A 4,705-nucleotide genomic window follows, 5' to 3' on the forward strand; every position below is an offset into this window, starting at 1 on the left:
GGACTTCATTGACTACACGGTTTGGCTCAACGGCTGTGGCTGCGCTCTGCTCTTCAGTCACTTCAACTCTTATGCTGCGGAATTCTTTTGTCAAATTGGTTTCCAATCTCCTGGACTTCTCTGGACATCTAGACTACGTTTCTGCTTTGAACTACACTGGATTACACTGTAAGACTCACCTGCGATGTCTCTATCTCTGCTGCTAAAAGATTTTTACCTTTAAACTTCCGGCTGTGTCTCTGCTGAACTGGTTCCTCTGGTTTTTCAGCTCTGCTGGCTTCTAGGTAGGAGCTGTTGCTCCACTTGCTGTCCGATGGCTCAGTGTAGAAATTTACAGCGCAGAAAGAGGCCAAAAGGTAAATTGTGCTTGACTACTGGAATTTTTTGAGGATGTAACTGGTAAAATAGGTAAGGGAGAACCAGTGGATGTGGTGTATCTGGACTTTCAGAAGGCCTTCGATAAGGTCCCGCATAAGAGATTAGCGTGTAAAGTTAAGGCACATGGGATTGGGGGCAAGGTACTGACTTGGATAGAGAACTGGTTGGCAGACAGAAAGCAAAGAGTTGGAATAAACGGGTCTTTTCCCGAGTGGCAGGCAGTGACTAGTGGGGTACCACAGGGATCGGTCCTTGGACCCCAGCTATTCACAATATATATTAATGATCTAGACAAGGGAACGAGATGTAATATCTCCAAATTTGCAGACGACACAAAGCTGGGTGGACGTGTGTGCTGTGAGGAGGATGTCGAGAAACTCCAGGATGATTTGGACATGTTGGGTGATTGGGCAGAAACATGGCAGATGCAATATAACGTGGATAAATGTGAGGTTGTCCACTTTGGTGGCAAAAACAGGAAGGCAGATTATTATTTAAATGGCAATAGATTGGGAGAAGGGGAAGTGCAACGAGACCTGGGTGTCCTTGTGCACCAGTCGCTGAAGGTAAGCATGCAGGTGCAGCAGGCGGTTAAGAAGGCAAATGGTATGTTGGCCTTCGCAGCGAGAGGGTTTGAGTACAGGAACAAGGATGTCTTGCTGCAGTTGTACAGGGCCTTGGTGAGACCACATCTTGAGTATTGTGTGCAGTTTTGGTCGCCTTATCTAAGGAAGGATGTTCTTGCCATGGAAGGAGTTCAGCGAAGATTCACCAGGCTGATACCTGGGATGGCAGGAATGACGTATGAGGAGAGATTGGGTCGATTGGGCTTGTACTCACTGGAGTTTAGAAGAATGAGAGGTGATCTCATTGAAACTTATAAAATTCTGACAGGACTGGACAGACTAGATGCAGGAAGGATGTTCCCGATGGTCGGGGAGTCCAGAACCAGGGGACACAGTCTAAGGATAAAGGGTAGGCCATTTAGGACAGAAATGAGGAGGAATTTCTTCACCCAGAGAGTGGTGAACCTGTGGAACTCTCTACCACAGAAGGCGGTGGAGGCCAGTTCATTAAATATATTCAAGAAGGAGTTGGATATATTTCTTAAGGCTAAAGGGATCAAGGGGTATGGGGAGAAAGCAGGGACCGGGTACTGAATTTGGATGATCAGCCATGATCGCATTGAATGGTGGAGCAGGCTCGAGGGGCCGAATGGCCTACTCCTGCTCCTATCTTCTATTCAGCCCATTGTTTCTGCGCCTGCCGAAAAAGAGCTACCCAGCCTATTCCCACTTTCCAGCTCTTGGTCTGTAGCCTTAAGAACATAAGAAATAGGAGCAGGAGTAGGCCATTTGGCCCTTAGAGCCTGCTCTGCCATTCAATAAGATCATGGCTGATCTTCCACCTCTTCTTCACATTCCTGCACTGTCCCCATATCCCTTGATTCCCTTAATATCCAAAAATCGATCGATCTCTGTCTTGAATATACTCAACGACTGAGCCTCCACAGCCCTCTGGGGTAGAAAATTCCAAAGATTCACCACCCTCTGAGTGAAGAAATTTCTCCTCATCTCAGTCCTAAATGGCCGACCCCCTATTCTGAGACCGGACCTGAGCCATTCAATACTTTTCCACTTTTTCCCCCCTCTTTTCCTTTTCTGGTTCTAGACTCCCCAGCCAGGGGAAATATCCTCCCTGCATCTACCCTGTCAAGCCCTGTAAGAATTTTGTATGTTTCAATGAGATCACATCTCATTCTTCTAAACTCTAGAGAATATAGGCCTAGTCTACTCAATCTCTCCTCATAGGACACTCCCCCCATCCCAGGAATCAGTCTGGTGAACCTTTGTTGCACTCCCTCTATGGCAAGTGTATCCTTCCTTAGGTAAGGAGACCAAAGCTGTACACAATACTCCAGGTGAGGTCTCACCAGGGCCCTATATAATTGCAGTAAGACGTCTTTACTCTTATACTCAAATCCTCTTGCAATAAAGACCAACAGACCATTTGCTTTCCTAATTGCTTGCTGTACCTGCATGTTAAACTTTCAGTGATCCGTGTACAAGGACACCCAGGTCCCTCTGAACACCAACATTTCCCAATCTCTCACCATTTAAAAAACACTCTGCTGGTTTTCAGCTTGCTGGTCGCTGGCTTGTGGTTTTACTTTTTCTCCGCCGCTTTGATCTACGGTGACCTCCAACTTGCGTCAATTTAGCCATCATCTTTCTGCATTGCTACTGACTCTCATTCCTACAGCAACAACCTCCATCCTCTCTACCCTTCAAATAGCTTCTGGACTTCACTCACCTGCTTTGGACAGAAGTTTGTCGATGTTCCGTGTTGGCTCCAACCTGCTTACATCGGCTTGTCCCTCCATTGAACCTCTGACTTTGACCCTGGTCACCCTATTATTGTCCCCAACCTATTTCCTGCTACCAGGAACTATGTATTCCATTAATTACTACATTTAAACAGGCCTATGTAACCTGAGCTTTTCCCATGTTCATTCACGTGCGCACTTTGGCTGCCACTCCGGACCCGAGCCATTCAATACTTTTCCACTTTTTCCCCCCTCTTATCCTTTTCTCTCTATCCCTCCCTGACCCCTCTCTCCTGTCATCATGCCTCCTTTCATCTCTCCTCTCTCGGATACTCTGCCCTCCCAAATCCCTACCCCAATCCTTCATTACTCTTCGACCTTCCTACTCCTGCCGCCATCCCAGGCTTGACTCCCTCTTAGATAAGTCCACAGCTTCCCTCTGTGCCTCTCTTGGCATCCTACGAAGGGCCCATCGAAGCACTCGTCACTGCCACCTTACGAGCAGCAATCCCAACTGTCCCATCCGACTCTCTCGCCAACCTTCCCGTCCAGCGTGCCCACTGGGGGCAAATCTTGCCAATCTCCTCCCCATCCAACTCATCCCCCCCAGCGCTGACCCTGTGGACACTGGCAGTGGGGCAGCCTTCACCGACCCTCTCCGCATCTCCCTCCAGAATGTCCGTTCACTTGCAAACAAGGCCCTCGCCATCCATGAGCTTGTCGTGGATGACGGCATCAATATCATGGCCCTGACAGACACTTGGTTGAGGGGTGAAAACACCTTACCCTTAAATGAAGCCTCCCTGCCTGGCTATACCTTCCACCACTTGCCCCACTCAGACCACCATGGTGGCGGTGTGGCTCTCATCACCAGATCACATCTTGGTCTGTCCCTCTACTCCTCCGGCACTTTCTCCTCCTTTGAGCATCTCACCTTATTCCACCCCTCTCACCTCTCACTTCAGATTCTCATTTTCTACCGCCCACCCAAGTACCATAAAAATTTTATTACCGAGATATCTTCACTGCTCTCCTCCTTCAGCCTCTGCACTGAACGACTTCTCATACTTGGTGATTTCCACCTCCATCTCAATTCATCATGCTCTCTCTCCTCTGAGTTCACTCGCCTTCTATCCTCCCTTAATCTCTCCCTCCATGTAAACTCCCCAACCCATATTCACGGCCACCCCCTCGACCTTGCCATCTCTCGTGGCTTCGCTGCTCCCATCGTGTCAATTGTAGATAAGGCCATCTCTGACCACTTTCTCGTATCGCTCTCCACCCACATCCCCCACCCACCGACCGCACCCCCACCCCCGAACCCTACTTCTTCTGTGTCCGCCCCTGGAAAAAACTCTCTCCCAACTCTCTTACAACTGCACTTATGAAATCCCAACTGTCTAGCCTTTGGCCCTCCATTCACCATGACATTTCTGCAGCTACTGATCTGCTCAACCACATCCTCACCACCACCTTTGATGCCCTAGTCCCTATTAAAACAATTACTCTCTTCACCCTGGCTGTTCCCCCTGGTACGGCCCTCATCTTCGCTCCCTTAAGTCCAAGGGTCGCAGACTTCAACGGATAAGTCGGACAACTGGTTTAGCCATTCACCGCCGGATCTGGCTGGACCACATAAAGCATTATCGGGTCCTGCTCTCGTTTGCCAAAATTGCTCACTATTCCAGAATCATTCTGGAATGCAAAGATACACCACCTCTTTTCTCTACTGTTAACTTTCTTCTTAAACCCCTCTCTCCTGTCTCCGCCACCCTCACCTCCGACAAGAAGTGTGAGGACCTCATCGACTTCTTTGTCTCTAAGATTGAGACCATCTGTTCAGCTGCCTCTGCCACTTCACTTCCTTCCCCTAGCCCACCGGGCCAAACTTCCTCTAAGGTTCCTCCCTGCCCTAGCCCTGAACTCACATCTTTCTCCAGTTTCTCTCCGATCTCCCCTCATGACCTCTCCACGCTCATCTTGTCCATGAGACCCACTTCC

The sequence above is a fragment of the Somniosus microcephalus genome, chromosome 4 (assembly GCF_052327205.1).
Source record: "Somniosus microcephalus isolate GS21.2 chromosome 4, FLI_Smic_1.0, whole genome shotgun sequence".
In the NCBI taxonomy this organism is placed as follows: domain Eukaryota; kingdom Metazoa; phylum Chordata; class Chondrichthyes; order Squaliformes; family Somniosidae; genus Somniosus; species Somniosus microcephalus.